The sequence below is a fragment of the Periplaneta americana genome, chromosome 5 (genome assembly GCF_040183065.1).
Source record: "Periplaneta americana isolate PAMFEO1 chromosome 5, P.americana_PAMFEO1_priV1, whole genome shotgun sequence".
In the NCBI taxonomy this organism is placed as follows: Eukaryota; Metazoa; Arthropoda; class Insecta; order Blattodea; family Blattidae; genus Periplaneta; species Periplaneta americana.
The window spans coordinates 142,387,396-142,407,459 of record NC_091121.1 but is presented as its reverse complement, the minus strand read 5'-3'; positions in this window follow the sequence as shown (position 1 = coordinate 142,407,459).

Sequence of the window (20,064 nt, the reverse complement as noted above, 5' to 3'; positions counted from 1 at the left end):
GTAGAACCGGTAACTTTTCGTCGAACAGGTTGGTAACATAGTTCTCCTTTGATCTGAGAGAACAGATTTCAACAACAAACAAACAATTGAATAACAAGAAACAGTTGTTAACTCGGTTAAATCACCATTAGTCTCAGACAACAATTTTCCACAACAACAAAGAGTGGTCTGATCATCTGAGTCCAGCAAGGCAACACAGCGGTCTCCTTGGATATATGATTTATAAGTTAAAAAATAAACAATTAATTTTAGTGAACAATTTTCAGTGTTTCGACATCATAATATGAACCGTTCAGAGCAGAAGCGGTGTAAGTCAAAAATAGGTAATGAGGGTTAAAGTAAACATTCTGTAAAATACAGCGCAAAGTAGCAATCAATATTCAATTTATATAAACTATTACTAGTCAGTGGATAGCAAGAAGGCCATGTTAATTGCTACTTTGCGCTGCATTTTAGAGAATTTTTACATTAAACCTCATTACCCAATTTTCACTTACACCACTTTTGCTCTGAACGGCTCATATATTCAAGTCTAATATTTATATGTGGCGCTAAAGTTTATACGGAAGATGAAACATTAAAATGTGATTTGAGCAAGTGTGAGTTTAACCATGACCACAATGAAGAAAGCTCAGTCAATCGACGAATAGTTAGTAATGCATGCTAACGAAAAATTTATGTGAACGACCTTAAAAAATCTTACGTTTAGAGGTTAGCAAATACGAAGATGAAACTTAAATTACGACAGTGGACATTGCACGCATTAAACATAGTGCACAAATTGGAATTCAGTCCAGAAGAGACAAATAAAAAATAAACTGAAATACATCCAAAAAAATGTATAAATGCTACACAGATTGGCGAATATCCCGATTTCATTGTGTAAAATCAGTTTCATATCAGAACAGAAATCCTCACTAAAAGGCGATGTTGACATAAGTGGACGAATGCAAGCAAATGCATGAAATCACCTCATGACAAAATTTGTAATTACACCAAACAGATTATTTTATTCGCAGTCCCCAGTCTGCATACAGTGGGAGGGAAAATTGTGTCTGCTGATTTTTTTTTTTGTCGTGAAGGAGCTTGCACATCACTTTTTAGGTTAATCCTGTCCTGTGTAGGAATTTACACATCCAAGAAGGGTTATACACTGACCGTGTAGGAATTTACATACTCCTGCAGTCAGTATAATTAGATTGAGAGAAGAAAAATGACCAATAAAAGGAATGAAGAGAAACTTACAACGAAATTTGGAAAGAAAGAAGGAAATATTGAAACCAAAACATTAAGAAGCAACGGGATGAATGAAAATATAAAATATAGCATTGTTGAATAAAATAATAAAAGAATGAAAATTAATTAAAAAATTAAGTGAAGAAACATTGAGAAGATGAAATAAAAAAAATTATATTTATCGGTACTGTAAAGTTCTGCAATAGATACACTGTTATCATGCCATTATTCTTACCTATTTGCTTTCTTCTGTGAAGATTTCGCACCATCCGTTATTCAGATCATAAAGGACTTCTGTTTCTTTTCCCCTTACCTAATTTTTCTTTATCCTTCTCCACGTCGCTTTTCCCCCCGAGTATTTGTCTGACGAACGGCGGTAAAAATAACTCTGATTAGGATCTACTACAGACCGTTTAGTCTACTACTGCTGGGTTTCCATGCAGCGGGAGAATAATGCCGAAAACCTTTTTGGCCTTCTTGATTTTAAATCCGGAATCAGACACAAACTCATCTTATATCAGGTACTGTGTATAAAATATTAATATTAATCAATATATTTAATTAATGTTATTTAATAGAGTAGACCTATCTCTATTATTGTCATTTTTTGTAAATATATACCGAGTGTTTCACAGTATTATAGGTGCAAACTGCAGGGGTGACTGGAGGACAATAAAACAAGGCAAAAAGTCCTAATAAGCATAGGTCCTGAAACCAACCATTTCCGAGATATCATGTCATCACTGAGGCCACCATCCGAATACACCTCGTAAATTTAAAACCTCATTTCTTACCTGGCAGACTTTATGATCTTAATTATAATAAAAAATGAGATCTGTAATAATATACTGTTACTATTAGAGAGAAGAATACTTTCTGTTAAACCAATTTTCCTAATTTTAATTTTTTGTTCCGTAATTTTAATAATATATGTGTGTATCTTTATTATTTTTCAACATAAGCTACGCGACTACTTTGATGGCGTCAGTCTTTTAGAAAAGTAGCTACTGTGGTACATGCACGATGGAGCATCGGCTCACTTTCATTTTCGAAAGTTTTTAGGCAAAAGCTTTCATAACGAGTGTATCAATAGTGATTTACCAGCATCATGGCCTCCCAGGTCTCCCGACTTCAATCCTTTCGAATTCTTTGTTTTGGGATATTTGAAATTTTTTTGTATATTCCAGCCTTGTTGGTAATGCCAACGAACTCCGGGAACGCATTTTTAATGGTTGTCAACGTATTAGACAGCTTAGTAATATTCGAACTTGTACGATTGTCGATGAGGAAACGTGCTGATGCTTCCCTTATCATGAACCATGGTCGTATTAAGCACATGTTATAAGCTTTAGAAGGAAGAACTTCCTTCAGTGCATATCATTATGTTGTGTTACTCCATACCACCTGTACCGACGAGACATAATACTGTATAACCACATAGATTTCGGATACTGCTGGGTTCCAGACCTATGTTTGTTATGACTTTTTGCCTTGTTTCATTGTCCTCTACTCACGCCTTTAGTGTGTTCCTATAATTGTGAAACACCCTATATATGTATATACAGCTTAAAGTAGCTTATTCTATAATATTATTTGTATAATGAATTATGTTTAATAATAAAATTGTTTCGGCTTGCTTTTATATTTTTAAAAGTTATAGTTAGGGCCTATATCAGCGTTTTGAAACTGGAAGACCTTGTGTAAAAAACTATTATTTTGGTTTCTTGTGTATTGAACGGGATAACCAAGTGCAGAGTTGGCGCCTCCTCTTGCTGAAAGAATGGAAAGAATAAAAGAAAGGAAGAACTCACGAAATATGATATACATTAAATAAGAAGAGCGAAACAACACACGAGGTAAAAAAGGAGTGAAATGGTGAAAAAGGAAACATCGAAACAGTGAAATTACGGAAAAGGAAGAAACGCCAGAGAATAATATTTTCATTTTGAAAAGGTGGTGTAGACAGATAAGCAGTTAAATGAAATAGTATAGTATATATAGTATGTCCGTTGTTTGATTTATTCTCTGGTGAAATGAATATAGGTTAACTGGATCCGTCTCCTTGCTTATCAAGTAATGTGTATTCTTAATTATTAACTATGTCACATTTATTGATTGGATTAAAGTTTTAGGCAATTATTTGCCATCATCAGATCAATATAAGTGTCATGTTATACACACTGAATACTAATTACGAATATAAGTTGAATGAAGTAATGTTCGGGCAAACAAACATGGTTACCACTTGACTAGATAAATGTTACATTATAATTAGATGTGCACTGACTCAGCTGTTTACGTGAACAATGTTTTCATTTTATCATAGATATTAAGATTGGTCACAAATTAAACTATGACGTGAAATAATTATATATATATATATATATATATATATATATATATAATTGAATTTTCATGTGGTTGTATTCCATCTAATGCATAAAACTGAAACAAGCAGGTTACGAATATGCTTAATGCTAAATAATTACTATGTTTGAAAATTCAGTTATTGAGTATTACATATACATATGTCTAGTAATTGCCCATGGTAGCATGGTAGCATGACATGAGAATTTAAATATTGAATAAATAGTTAAAATACAGCTGAGGTAAGTTAAATGTGGTACAAACCTACCTGAGCTGTATTTAAACTATTTATTTAATATTTATCACGATTTTAATTCTCATTTCATGCTACCATGGGCAATTACTAGACATATGTAAATGTAATTTTAAAACACAGCAATCATTTTGCATCTAGCATGTTCAAGTGGTAACCATGTTTGTTTGCCCGAACATTACTTAATTAAACTTATATTAGTAATTAGTATTCAGTGTGTATAACGTGACACATATTGATCTGATGATGGCAAATAATTGCCGAAAACGTTAATCCAATCAATAAATGTGACATAGTTAATAATTAAGACCACACATTACTTGATAAGCAAGGAGACGGACCCATTTAACCTATATTCATTTCACCAGAGAATAAATCAAGCAACGGACATACTATATATATATATCAATAGCAAGTAAAAATAAGAAAAACGAAATATATAGGTTCAACTGAAGACAGACTAATAAGTTAATCAGTTACGGCGCAATATTACTTCAAAGCACACACTTTTTTTTCATTTAACACTTTCACCATAGTGTTATCGAAAACTTTTTTGTCATCATGCGACATTTCGTCTCAAATTCGAATATCGTGTAAAATCTTCATAAAATGGTCCCGTAATGCATTGTTTGGTTTTATTTCGTAAAACTTTGTAGATAGAGGGGAAACAAATTTCCTCCGTTGTTTTTGTTGCATTATCCCTAAGGATTAACTGTACATGGAATGGTCAGGGCGGGAGATGAAGTCCAGTGTAAAAAGAGCTACTTTCTATTGCGGCAGTATTTTTTAGTCTAGTTTCTTTTTTATTTTAGCCATATATGGCATTTCCCTTTTGGTGTTCATTAAGTCTTGCCATTCTAGTTAAATTTAACAACACGTGATGTTTAATGGTGCTTCAAAAAGTGTACAGTGGCGGAAGGGGTTACGGCTACTCTTGGATTAGAGAGACATGCTGCTCTGCGGGACTGCATACATCACATGTGGTAATTCCCCTCCTGTTGTTTCATACAGCGCGCCTCCGAATGGGGTCAAGAGGTGAGATGTGTGTCTGTCTGGTTCTCTATTGCTTTCTCTGGACTCTTAAAGAAGTAATAGTGCCTCTTGATGCAGTGACAAATGTTCATTGCACTTTTCAAGTTTTCATTACCTACTGTCGATATATCTCCTTAGACTTGCCAGGCTATTCTTCAGAAGGAAGCAGTACATTCAGCAGAGGTCTTAATCCTGCCAAGTCCAACGCTATCGTATCATGAGTGAAGTAAAGCACCCATAACAGATGTGCGCTGAAATATTTTCAAGAAATACCTTCTTATTACATGTAAAATAAAAACATCAATTTTATTCAACACCTCAATTCTATCCAACTCGATGAACATGCTTGCATATTATGATGTACGAATACATTGACCTGTAATATGATCTATACATTTAGAATTAGATTAAGAAAAAAAACCATTAGATTAAAACCATAAAGCCATCTGTAATAGAATATCATTGGTTAGAACATGTAATTCATTCAGAGCAGAGCTAGAACATAAGACTGTAGTGTCATCAGCATATATAATTGTTACAGCTTTAATGAATTTAGGAAGGTCATTTATTGCTATTATGAATAGTAGTTGTCCAATTATTGAGCCTTGTGGAATACCATATTGTATACTGCTGAGACTTGACCAATTTTCTCCTGCTGAGACTAATTCCCTTCTGGCATGAAGATAGGTTCTAAAAATATTTAGTGTATTCTCTAGAATAGCATAAAATTCTAATTTTGATAAAAGTAAGTTGTGATCAACGCAATCGAACGGTTTGGAGAGATCACAAAATACAAATATAAATGAATGAGTGAATGTACGAATGACCGATTGAACGAACGAACGGACGAATAAATAAAAGGATGGATAAATGAATAAAAAAGAGTTAAACAAGTAAATAAATAAATGCAAATAAATAAAGAATAAAACATAAAAAAGTAAAAGTGCATAATTAATAAATAAAAATAAATAATTAATTAATAGTGTAAATTACAACAGTACAATAAATCACGGTAATATATAATTATTTACACTGATTACTTGCTTCTTGTTTTGTTTCGGCATGTTGACTGCCTTACTTACTGAAGGCACACCTGAACTGTATGTCTGGGATTAAATGCCACTGATCTATACCTCTTACGCAACTACACTTTTGCGGGTTACTTGGTGACTTTAGGTAACCAAAAGCAGGACTCTAATCATAGCCAATGCCAGTGTGGGAATAGGCACTTGAAAGTAAATTAATATTCTATGGGTAGCTTAATAATAATTTAACTTCAGTTTTTCTTATTTCAACCATGTCTGCTGCTGCTGATGCTGCTGCTGCTGCTGATAATGATGATAAAGATTATTGTTATTATTAATATTATTATTATTGTTGTTGTAGTTGTCATTACCATAATTATTATTCCATTACATGTAATCCGTGACGCAATACTTACTTACAAATGGCTTCTAAGGAACCCGAAGGTTCATTGCCGCCCTCACATAAGCCCGCCATCGGTCCCTATCCTGTGCAAGATTAATCCAGTCCCTATCATCATATCCCACCTCCCTCAAATCCATTTTAATATTATCCACCCATCTACGTCTCGGCTTCCCTAAAGGTCTTTTTCCCTCCGGTCTCCCAACTAACATTCTATATCCATTTCTGGATTCGCCCATACGTGCTACATGCCCTGCCCATCTCAAACGTCTGGATTTAATGTTCCTAATTATGTCAGCTGAAGAATACAATGCGTGCAGTTCTGTCTTGTGTAACTTTCTCTATTCTCCTGTAACTTCATCCCTCTTAGCCCCAAATATTTTCCTAAGAACCTTATTCTCAAACACCCTTAACCTATGTTCCTCTCTCAGAGTGAGATTCCAAGTTTCACAACCATACAGAACAACCGGTAATATAACTGTTTTATAAATTCTAACTTTCAGATTTTTTGACAGCAGACTAGGTAATAAAAGCTTCTCAACCGAATAATAACAGGCATTTCCCATATTTATTCTGCGTTTAATTTACTCCCGAGTGTCATTTATATTTGTTACTGTTGCTCTAAGATATTTGAATTTTTCCACCCCTTCGAAGGATAAATCTCCAATTTTTATATTTCCATTTCGTGCAATATTCTGGTCACGAGACATAATCATATACTTCGTCTTTTCGGGATTTACTTCCAAACCGACCGCTTTACTTGCTTCAAGTAAAATTTCCGTGTTTTCCCTAATCGTTTGTGTATTTTCTCCTAACATATTCACGTCATCCGCATAGACAAGAAGCTGATGTAACCCGTTCAATTCCAAACCCTGCCTGTTATCCTGGACTTTCCTAATGGCATATTCTAAAGCGAAGTTAAAAAGTAAAGGTGATGGTGCATCTCCCTGCTTTAGCCCGCAGTGAATTGGAAAAGCATCAGATAGAAACTGACCTATACGGACTCTGCTGTATGTTTCACTGAAACACATTTTAATTAATCGAACTAGTTTCTTGGGAATACCAAATTCAATAAGAATATCATACAATACTTCCCGCTTAACCGAGTCATATGCCTTTTTGAAATCTACGTATAACTGATGTACTGTACCCTTATACTCCCATTTTTTCTCCATTATCTGTCGAATACAAAAAATCTGATCAATAGTCGATCTATTACGCCTAAAACCACACTGATGATCCCCAATAATTTCATCTACGTACGGAGTTAATCTTCTCAAAAGAATATTGGACAAAATTTTGTACGACGTCAACAAAAGTGATATTCCTCGAAAGTTACCACAGTTGGTTTTGTCCCCCTTCTTAAAAATAGGTACAATTATGGACTCCTTCCATTGTTCTGGTACAATTTCCTTTTCCCAAATAGCAAGTACACGTTTATAAATTTCGCTATATAATGCACTTCCATCCTATAGCCCCATAAACTAAAAGCCAATAGCTGACTGTTGGCCTCACGTGCAAATACCTTAGCAGAAGTGAACGATCGTCCGACCACAATTGAGGTATCGTGTGAACAGCACGATGATCCCCCTAGCCATTATACTTAATTAGGTTATAATACATGTTGCCCGTAAAATAACGATGTGGTTGCAAATGACTATATACACACAATTGCAATTAAACATGAGAGGGATATGAAACATCAACAAAATGAAAGAACGACTTTATAAGTGTTTGTGCTATCGTGGTTACAGTCAACAAGCTGGAAGGAAGAATAAAAGAGCAGTAGTGCGTTTCACGGCTTCAATTACTCTTTTTCTCCGATATGAATACCCTCGCATTATTAATGAGAATCTACCATATTAAAATAACTTCCGGCGTTGACATAATCAGTTGAGAGGAACAATAAGTCTACTAAATTAATCTGTTGAAGCCATCTGAATTAAACTTATTAGTTTAGTCCCAATAAATCAGTGTCTAAATGTTGCCAAAGGCATATTAACTCTGATAATGCCATTGCGCAAATGTTAAATTAGCTTGGAATGGAATGGAATGGAATTTAAGTGAGGATGGCACGGGTGGCCCAGAACTGGGACCTGTTGAGATCTATTGCGCTAACCCTCGATATGGAAGGAGTTGCGTGCCATATATCCCCTACGCGCACCAAACAAACCACATGATTCCCTAACAACCGGTCCCTATCGCAACAGAAATCCATATACCATTCCTGCTTCGGCAACTTCCCCCAAGACCCCCCTGTCGGTCCGAGGCGAAACTCTTCCTCCGATAGGTCCGCCTTGGGTGCTCGTTGCAGAAGCCATCCAACGTCGTTTAACTACATTCCAAGGGGGCTGGTCGAGAGAGCCAGTAGTTCCGGCAGGCCGCCTGTAGAGTGATCTGAAAAACTAGAAACGGGATGATGAGGAAAGGATGATGGGGGAGGAAAGGATGTGGCGAAGATGAGTGTGGTCCAATCCCCTGATAAAGTTACCTGATATTCATTTAATAACACATTGTTTCAGGAACAATTGAAGATATGTTACTGAAATTTTTGCAGAATAGAGGTACAAGATTTCTAAACAAACTGACGCAGATTCATTAAGAAATGTAAGTTTTAAAAAAAGATTTCAGTTATTTAATAATATTGATTTTATTTTGTTATTTTTATACAAATGCCTCGCTTTATCAGAAACTGTAACAGATAAAAAGATAAAATATTACATAAGTGTTGATAACAATAAAATGATAAAATGGACACACATTTTAAGTTATGTATGTCTTAGTTTGAACAAAAAATATTTTACATAAAAATAAAATTAAATCTGCATTATTAAAAAGACCTTTTACAACTTGTAATTCTTGATAAAGCTACGTTAGTTCGGTTAGGAACCTTGTATCTTTATCCTTTAAATATTACAGTACGATATGTTCAGTACTTCCTGGGATAATGAGTCCTGATATAAATTTAACATTGGGGGTATAGGGTAGTTAATCTTCCATCAAAAAGTAGGCATAAAAGTCAAGTATAAAGTCCATAACACGATTTCTGCCTATAAACTTCAGTCGTTATATCCACTCAGGTTGATTATAGTGAAATATACGATACATTCTTCATGAAATTGATAATGACAAAAGTTAATGTGTGGTGTGCCCTTGTAAGAGATAAAGTGATCGATGTCTTCTTTCTTGCGGAATCCACTGTAATCTTGTGGAATTACTTCTGTACGTTGAAACTGTTTGCAGTACTTCAAATTCTCATCGCCAATGTTATCTTTAAGCAAAATGGTGCTTCACTGCACTTTTCTGACGTAATTCGGGAATTACTACTTGGAACTTTTGCAAAGAGATCAATCGGAAGAGGCAGATAAAAAACCATAGCTACGCAATCCTCTGGAATTTTACTTTTGGAGTCATATCATCCAAACGGTAGGCCTATAATACAGTGTATCCATTAACGATATTAACAACTTGAAATAGCAAATAAGATTTTCAGAAACCAATCAATTAAAACTTTGAATGATATACCGAAGTCAAATATTATGCGATATGAAGGTGAATTCCCTTCCATAGCAAAACAGTAATTGCAGGGAACTGATTTTTACTTGTTAAAAGCTTTAAAATATTTCTTTCTTTGCTTATTTAACGACGCTATATCAACTATGAGGTTATTTAGTGTCGATGGGATTGCTGGTAGCGAGATGATATTTGGCGAGATGAGCCCGAGAGTCCGCCATAGATTACCTGACATTTGACTTACGTTTGGGGAAAACCTCGGAGAAAACTCAACCAGATAATCAGTCCAAGCGGGAATCGAACCCACCCCCGGATCGGCAGGCAAGCGCCTTATCCGATCGAGCTACTCCGGCGGTTTTAAAACATTTATTTTTATATACTAAAAGTATAAATTAAGTACTTATCAAAAATTTAAAAGTATTTTCATTCAATATTACGTAAACAAGCTAATTTTAAATTTGAAGTAAATATTTGAGTAGTCGTCTCCATAATTTTGATCTAGAGGCACTTTTTTGTTTCATAGTGTTCTTTGTAGTATTTATAACAATTTATTTTTATAAATATACTGTAGTGTTAGAGTTTGTATATAGTTTCACCATAACTGAAAAAAGCATGAAAAAATGTATAAGAATCCAAATTATCTAAATTTCATCTGAAGGTCAGATGTCCGCCTTTGATATTAAGCTACTCATTTTTATCTACTAATATTATGACGAGACATACATGGGTGAAAATACTCCGTTGTTGCAATAGATTTGTAATGGAAAACTTGAAGAAAGTATTCAAACTTTACCTGTTCTGGCTTGTCATCGGGAACTGCATCTATATGTGATTAGATTATCCTACTTAGTTTACCTTGTTTTGTTTACGTTTCTAAATACTAAATTTTGTTATCTGACATATTTCAATAGCGTGAACAGTTTTCGTGTAAATTTAATTTAAGAACCACTAATTTCAAGGAACTCTTACATCTGTATTACGAGAATAGTGCGTTAGCGACAATGTTGCCGGACTGGTGAAACTTCAAACTTAATTTTCTAATTAATCATGCATTTAATCACAAAACGTAATATACATTTTCTACTCATTTAAATATACCCTATTGTCCCTTTCAATCCGGAAGGTTATTTCACTTCCACCTTTTATATGGAGGGAAAGAATTGGAGACATAAAATTTGTAAAGAGGAAAATAATATCACTGGAAATTATAATTTAAAAATGTAACAAAGGAAAAGAAAAGAGAAAGGTGAGGAATAAAGACATATAAATATTTATTTACGTGCTACAGCTCACTTTTTAAGTTAGTAGGCGGTTATATATAAGTGAACTAGGTGCGAACATACCTGTGAGAAAAACTGTTTGCTGATACTGTTTAAAATGTGCATTACTCTTGAAACGGTTAGAGGAAGCAGCGAACGTTGGAAGACAGATGTAGAGCCTTCAAATTGACTTTTAAGAGTCCCAGGATGGAAATTGGCTAAACTGCTTAAAGGCCATGGCACTCTTCGTGTCTATTAACAAAGTACTCTTCATCCCCCCGCCGGACTGGTTCCTGTTGAGGCACGATCGCGTGACCTGAGATAGTTCATTCAATCTTAAACACGAACCTACTTCTTCTTCTTCTAACCCAAAGTTAAAACCATTTTACCCTATGACCGGATTTTTCTTATAAGATACACAGAGGCACGAAAATTATCCATTACAAGCAGAGCCAGTATCATGCTTACGAATGTCTTGTTAAGCTCAGAACCCTGCCTCCCATTACTTCGTTCTTATCTCGGTCATTATGAAATATTAATTGTTATACATTATTTAGGGGCACTATGTCTGCAATAGCTAAGCCGTAGTTTTGACGCTGTGAAGAAGCTGTGGTGTACCTACTGGTTTCTGACTAATGAAAGCGTACTGAGCTTAAATTATATTGTTTAATAAGGTCCTCGAAACGTTGTACATGAATATACAGGGTGTTTCAGGGCTGGTGTTACAAACTTTCAGGGATGATGGCGAAGGGCACAAGTATCAATTTGAGATAAGGAACAATGGTCCGGAAATGACTGAGTCGAAAGTTATAAGCAAAAATAGTTGTGTGGAAATTAAATTGTATTTTGGCACCACATGTCCTCCTTCCCTTAACCTTTCGAACAGGCGTGGAAAGATGGTATGAGCCGGATGTCTCTTACGTGGGTACTTGTCCCGATACAATCTGTGAGCTTGTCTGGTGTTCCTATTGGCTCATCCGTATTCGAAAATCAGGTCTGCATATTCCGCTCTCGTCTACTCCTCCATTTCACTAGGACTGATCGACTGGACACTGCAACTTGTACACATACACTGCTGTCTACAGACTTGCACATCAGGATCAATCATGGCCGTTACACACTACCCTATCTGCATTGCTTTAGTGTAGTTTCCTGTCCCCAGCCCTTAGACAGCGCACTGAACGAAATACTGCAGGCAGACAACGTAAACAACTTCAGATGATTTCAGTATGTGTAAGATGTACAGATAAATACACTATATTTTTAGTAGGTTATTTTATGACTCTTTATCAACAACTTTGGTTATTTAGCGTCTGAATGAGATGAAGGTGATAATGCCGGTGAAATGAGTCCGGGGTCCATCACCTAAAGTTACCCAGCATTTGCTCATATTGGGTTGAGGGAAAACCCCCCAAAAAAAACCTCAACCAGGTAACTTTCCCCAACCGGGAATCGAACCCGGGCCACCTGGCTTCGCGGACAGACGCTCTAGCCGTTACTCCACAAGTGTGGACGAAATATACATAAATAAGGTGTATAGAGGAATAAAATTATTTCATTTCCACACAACTATTTTTGCTTGTAACTTTCGACTCGGTCATTTCCGGACCAGGGTTCCTTATCTCATATTGATACATGTGCCCTTTCCCATCATCCCTGAAAGTTTGTAACACTAGCCCGGAAACAATCTGTATTTAAATCGCTCGAACTTCTTAAAACTGAGCTGGAAGTTCACAAACATAAAATATACTATAAATAAATAATTTTTAATAAGACGTAACATTGACGTGTAACATTTATATTCGACTTACGTTAATAATAAAAGGGGGAAATGAACTGGCCACTATATTCCATTATCACCTGGCTTAGTTGCCTTATAAGTATTAGATGGATAACGCTGTTATTGCATAGGTAGATGTTCTTAAATAAAACTAATTTCAAGATGTGGGGGACATCACTTGGCAAGCAAGGCATGGGCCTATTCACAGTCCATAAGCTTCCAGAATCGTCCGCTTACTACAGAAGAGCTTTAAGAAAGCATACGAGAAAAAATAAGAAACGTTGTTTGTAAGATTGTAAGGTCTTGTAGAGTGTATTGCATAACTTACATGGAAGGTTACACAAGTATTTAAAATGCAATGGGGGACGTTTAGCCCAAGCTATTTTCAAAAAGTGAATAAGTTATCTAAAATTGCATACTTTGAAGTTTGTTTTTCTTAAACAGTTTACATTGGTTGCATTACGATGGTATACAGAACCATTTTACAATCCACTCGTACCCAGTGGCAAACCCTGAATATACTGTACATGTTTTGTTTCATTTTCATTTTTCATTCCGTTTATTGTATTGCATAGATCTTACTTAGCATTGAAGCTTTAAGATGTAGAACAAGTCAAAATTTTACAAGAGTACACTTTTTTGGCGACATGAAGTGCGGTGAGGCTGAGGATTTGCCAATAGATTAACTGGCATTTGCCTTATAGTTGGGGAAAACCTCGGATAGAAACCAACAAGGTATTCAGACCAAGCTCCGACTTAGCTACGTTGGTGGCTCTACAAAAATCATACAGTAGCCTACATAGCAGTCGGATGATTAAATTTACAAGCCTAAACAATTATTCATCAGTTGAGCTATAAAATATAATACATAGCAAGTACGTTAATTCAATTTAAAGGCATAAACAAATCAATCAATTTTCTTTTTAATTTAGACCGGCCAGAGGCCGTTTACCAAGGTTCTCTCTGTTTTCTGTTTTAGTTTTCATTTGTTCCATTTGTTTTACTTACACTAATACAAACACAACACCCACGCCCGAGGCGGGACTCGAATTTACAACCCTTCGGACCAAGCGATAGAGACATGCCATGCCCCTACCGCTTCAGCCATCCGGGCCGGCGTCAATTGAGATATACAAAAATTGATAATATATTATATGATGCAAATTACTTCAAATTAAAAGCAGAAATAATTCATTAGTTAAGCTATACAAATTACTGTTCAATTTAGAACATGGTACAATTCATCATTCATCAAAAATATATTACAATAATAGTAAACATATAATTCAATTTACAAGCATACTTTAGTTCAGCTATACATATTTGTACAATTCATATCAAGAAGATTAATTCAATTTATAATCATAAACAATTCCTCAGTTGAGCTGTACAGGTGGACTACTATTCAATTTACAGCATATACAATTCATCAGTTAAGCTGTAAAAGCATGAAATACATAGTAAATAGATTAATAATTCAATTTAAAATCATATTTTAGTTCATCTATACAAAATTGTATATTTCATATCAAGTAGGATAATTCAATTTACAAACATAAGCAATTCATCAGTTGTGTAGAAGGTATGAATATGTAGAAATTTGGTTAATTTTGTTCTAAACCTTTTCTCATGGTCCTTCAAAGCTTTAAGATAATTAGGCAGTTCATTGAAGGCTATAATACATGAAAAGTGACCTCCTTTTCTTATAACTGCTTAAACTAACACAGGATAGATAAAGATCTGTTTTGTGTCTTATATTAAAATTATGAATGTATTGGTTAGTAATGAATGTATCTAGGTTTCTAATATAAAACATCATTAGGGAAATAATGTAGCCTACTCACAAGGTAAGGTTAAGATTTATAAATTTTTGAAATAAGATTAACTTACGAATGAGACAGGAGAAGTAGCATCGACGGAAAAATAATTAAGTCAGAAAATTTAATTATGATACAATAGTACATTATACAACGAGCCTGTAATGTTAGTAATTAAGACGCAAGTATGTTTATTAAACGAGCGCAAGGGAGTTTCATAATTTTCATATGAGCGTCTTAATTACCATTATAGTCAAGTTTCATACGACTTTTTATGCTCGACCATATTTCTAACTTGAAATTATTCATAAGTATTTATGTTATTCTTATGTGACTGAGGAGCGGAACTGACCTTGTGCAATGCCTCGTAAATTGTGAGATGTGCGCAGACGCGAAAGTATTGATTTTTCCGAGAAAAAAAAGTCGACATTGACCTTGATATAATCTAGAGAGTAAAATAAACATTAATCTTGATATAACCTTGAAATTGAATTAGACATTGAAAAACGATATGACAAATTGAATGTATTTGAATATTATTTACAATTAACGCTAATTATTATTGTAACAGAACTGACTTTATTTCAAATATATGTGATTTATTGATTTATTGTTGTCTTTCGATTGCATATCCGAGAATAATCGATACTTGCGCTTTCATATTGCTACAATGGTATTTTCTGATTGGTGGAACACCTGAACTTTAATGAATAGGTGTACTTTAATGAGGTCCATTAAAGGGCTGCTACCAAGTGTATAATTACTACATTTCGGCATGGTCGAACATAAAAGATTTTTTCGTTGCTAGTATATCCAAAGTTCCGTGTTTATAGACGGTGACAGTAGAAGTAACAGATATCGAAGTTCATAAAGAAAAAATAATATATTATATATTGTTGCAACATGTATACTTACCTGTTTTATCTTCGTTTGAGAAAATCAGTTAGCTACTGAAAATGTAACATACAGAATTAAGAACGTTTTGCGGTTGATGTTGTAAACATTTTCTACAATTCTTACATGTTTAATCCATTTTCGGTATATGTTAAGTGCCTAATTGAAATTTCATGGTTGTATTTTGAATCGTAATTCTTTTAAATAATCTAGCGTATGAATGGCCGGTCATATAATTTGGAAAATAGTAAAGGAATGGAATTATTAGGTAATACATAAATCGTACCGATATTAGAACGTATGTGTTATCTTCGCGATATATGATAATAAATGAAAATCAATGTATCAGTTGTATGATCACATTTATAAAAATCATTAAAAATTTAAAGTACAGATATGTTTCGGGGTTGTATGCTACCCCATCTTCAGTGTGTGAACTGCAGTGATATAATAATAAATTGTTAATTATAATTGAAATTGATTACATATTAATTTGTAAAAATAAATAGAGTATTTTTAAAACTGAAATATAACTTATTAAAATTGAACATGACATAAAAAGTTTTGATAGATTATGATATACTCGTAAGTTAACAAGAAATAGTTTAGATTTAGAATGGATAAATTTATAATTTAAGATGAACTTACTGGAGATTGTTGGACGTAACTTGGTGATCAGTTTTTGCGTCGTCTTGTGTGACCTGATGTGAACTAGTCTTGACGCTATGTTTACGAGGGTTTATATCTATTCTGGTATTGCGTGATTCAATAGCTATTTTATGAATTGAACAAATAGGATAGCTTTGTCGTTCAAATTATGTGGATTAATAGTTTTATCTTTATGTATTTCCAAAGATTCTAAAAGGTTAAAGTTTTACCCTTATGATTTATAAGCAAAACTTCCATATCAGAATTCATGTCAGTGAAATAATGTTGACAATATTATATGATCCCTGAAAGCAGAATGTGAATTATCATGGTGATTATTTCTGTGTTCCTTGTATCTAATATTGACATTTCTATCTGTCTGTCCTATATATCTAGAACAACATTTCGGGAATTGACAAGTTAATTCATATATTCCTGAAAGGTTGAATTTATCTGTACAATTATTATCAAATCTATTGAATAAAAATTTTTCAATGTTGTTATTATTAGTGGGAAACGTAATGTTGAAGTTATGTTTTTTGAAGGTTGTGGTAAAATTATGTATATATTCATTATTTTATATGAAAGTAATGAAATCTTTTTCTATTCGTGATATAAATTTTGGTTATATTTACAGGAATATAAATAAGTAATAATTTATTTCCTTTCGATTATAAATATTCTTCTTCTTCTTCTACGTCACGGTTTAGGCCTTTCATTAGCCTGTTCCGGCTCCAAATTGTTGCTGCCTCCATCTTTTCTTAGGTCTTCCTAAGTTCCTTTTTCCTCGTGGTGAGTAATTGTATGCTGCTTTTGGTATTCTATTGTTCGTCATCCTTGTTAGGTGGTTTTCCCAATTTGTTCTATATTTCACTATTGTTGTATTTAGTTCCTCTACTTTTAGTTGATGTCTTATTTCTGTATTGTGTTTTTTGTCTGTTCTTTGATATCCTGCTATTGGCCTGAGGAATTTCATTTCAGCAGCTTGTATTCTAGCTATATGTTGTGCCGTCACTGTCCATGTTTCGGATCCATAAGTAATTGTAGGAACTGCCATCGTCTTATATAATTTCATTAGAGAGTCTTTTCTGGCTTTATTTTTCAAGGTTCTTTTTAGTGTCCCTGTTATATAGTTAAACTTGTTTAACTTGTTATTTATATCTGTTTCTGTTGTGTATGATATTTCGCAACCTAGGAAATTGAATTTTGAGACTTGTTCTATTGCTTTATTTTCTAAAATTATCTTTGTCCGAACTGGATAAAAGCCCTTGAAAGCCATTGCCTTTGTTTTTCCTGATGATATTTCCATGTTGTATTTTTTTGATATTTCGTTTAATTTATATAGCATTCTCTGCATTTCGTCCTCTGTTTTTGCAATTAAAATCTGATCATCTGCAAAGGCTAACGTTTTTATTATCATATTTCCTAAATTAATTCCTCCTGTTGTTATTTGTTTCCATGATCTTATCATGTCGTCTAGATATATATTAAAAAGAGTGGTTGATAATGGACAACCTTGTCTAACTCCTCCTGTTATTCTTATAGGTTCTCTTTGGTTTATTTTTATTTTTGTTTTTCCGTACATATCTTTAATTACTTCTATCAAATGTAATGGGATTCCCTTTTCATTTAATATATTCCACAATTTTGGTCTAGACACTTTGTCAAAAGCCTTCTTATAATCTATGAAAAGGATATGAGTTTCTAAGTTGAATTCCCTTCTTTTCTCAATTATTTGATTTAATGTAAAAACGTTATCTATGCAGCTTCTCCCTTTCCTAAAACCTGTCTGCTCTTCTGATATTATTATGTCGACTATATTTGATAGTCTTTGGCTTATTATTTTTGCGTATACTTTATATGTTGTACATAGTAAGCTTATTCCCCTATAATTTTCTGGGTTTGTTTTATCTCCTTTTTTAAATATCGATATTATCTTCCCTATTTTCCATTCTTCTGGCGTAGTCTTTTGTTTCCAACATTTGTTATAAAAATTTAATAGCCTTTCTTGAAAATTTCTCGGGGCATATTTTAATAATTCTATATTTATATTATCTATTCCATATGCTTTATTATTCCTACTTTTCTTTAGTGCTTCTAACATCTCTTGCATTTCTAAGTCATCTACTTCTATGTACTGTTTGTTTTTTCCTATAGTTTCTTCTTCATTTTCTTTATCAGTCCACAATTTCTTATAATAATTTTCTAATTCTATATCTTGTATAATTATCAGATTTGCTTTATCTTTTTCTTGGGAATTAAGGCTTCTTATAAATTTATATACTTTGTCCTGTCTTCCATGTAAATTGTGTTCCATTTCTGCTATGTAGTTTTCCCAATGTTCTCTATTTAGTTTCCTAGTATATCTTTTTACTAATGCTCTTGCTCTATTATATTCTATTTTATTCTGATCATTCTTGTTATTAAGATATTTCAGATAAGCCTCTTTTTTATCACTCACTAATTTATGAATTTCGGGATCCCATTTGTTTAAGCCTTTTTTCCTCCCTCCTACTTTCTTTGTCCCTAAAACTTCTTTTGCTGTTTTATGTAAGAGTCCTCTAATACATTGCCATTCTTCTTCAATTTCCTCTTTTGGCTCTTCTGCGTTTGTATAATCTCTTAACCTTCTTTTATATAGGTCTTGTATCGATTCTTCTTCTAGTAACTTTATTTTATAGATTTCTTGTTTTTCCTCTTCTTTCTTTTTTGATTCTTTATTCCAATTTCTACACCATTTCTTTTGTATATTTATTTTGCTAATCAGTAGAAAATGATCGCTGTGAATGTCACTTCCTCTAAAGACTCTTGTGTCCCTAACCAGGTTTTTCATTTTTTGGTTAACCATAATGTAATCTATTATTGAGCATGATCCTCTCTCACTTCTCGTATATTTATGAATTTCTTTATGTTTGAAGTAGTTATTAGTTATTCTCAGTTGATTAAAGCATGCGAAATTTAGTAGCGTTTTTCCATTAAATATGAAGTACATTAACATTCCTTCGTTACAGTTGTCTTCATCGTTCATTCTACACATTGTAATATTAGTACTCGTTCTTGGTTCCGTGCAAAACTAAAGCTAATATAAAAAACTGTTCCATTTGGTACTTTCACAAATGCGAAAGTAAAAAGATAAACTTATGTAGCGTGTTTGTACAGAATTTAGAACGGCCAACTGAACAAGAATCTGTCATGTAGAATTGTTTACTCGACACTGAGATAAACCTGATCATAATAAAACTGCAGACCGTATCCCTGAATTGTGCTCGTGCACAGCTTATTCGGAAGGAAAACGTGATGGTGGCTTACAAATAAATCCGTGCGGATGTGTTTTGTTGCGCTTCTTTTATGTGTAACCAGAAACCGTGGCACAGAATCCGAAGCACAATTTGAGTTGTAACAAAGTTTATTTCTCTGTTATCATACAGTTTGAGTCCATGTCATGTAGCCAATTCTCCGATACTAATGGTGCTCCATTATGTTTGAATACGACTATGCACATGAAAGAGCTTTTATCGCTAGTTCTTGTTTCTACTTTACTCTTTCAATGTATCTAAACGCTCGCCGCTTGTCTACTGTTCCCTGATTTATCTCTTTGCCTTTCCTTCCTTTCTCCTAGTCTGCGCCACTTTATATCGTTCACTTTTTTTCTTCTTTTCCCTCTCTCTTCCTCATTCTGTGTGTGTCTCAATTTGTCTCTTGCAAAACTCGCGATTGTTGTCTTGGATGCCATCATGTCTCTTGGTCACTTTCGTGCTTTTATTTTGCTTCTCTCTTCCTCTTTAACATCTCTTCCACTGTCTCTTGTCGTCGTTTACAGAGTTCTTGCCTTTCTATAGG